Below are 334 nucleotides of genomic sequence, written 5' to 3' on the forward strand. Positions count from 1 at the left end.
ATGCTCTACGATGATCCGTGATATGATATTTTGACTATGTATTAATTCATTGGTTTATGAATGCATTACTTTTCCCGTTATATGATTAGCATGTTTGTTATATTACGGTGAATATCCTTGAATCATTGCAGATGATTCTAAATTCCCTGGTCAGTTATCATTGTGGGAACAATGATGAATTAAGACCAGCATGAAAAGTGATCGATGCATTGGAATGAGATTCAAGTCATGACTCATGTCCATGTGACAATCTCATGCGGGTCATCCAGTAACTCGTTCCAAACGAGAACCCATGATTGTGATTTGCATCCAATGCATATGATCATAATCATCT

The 334-nt window shown here is 36.2% G+C and overlaps 1 pseudogene; it reads left to right on the forward strand.

Moving 5' to 3' along the window:
* LOC109116232 overlaps window positions 1-334 on the forward strand; it is a 10,817-nt pseudogene that overhangs the window by 934 nt on the left and 9,549 nt on the right.

The sequence above is a fragment of the Tarenaya hassleriana genome, unplaced genomic scaffold (assembly GCF_000463585.1).
Source record: "Tarenaya hassleriana unplaced genomic scaffold, ASM46358v1 Cleome83, whole genome shotgun sequence".
NCBI classification, from domain to species: domain Eukaryota; kingdom Viridiplantae; phylum Streptophyta; class Magnoliopsida; order Brassicales; family Cleomaceae; genus Tarenaya; species Tarenaya hassleriana.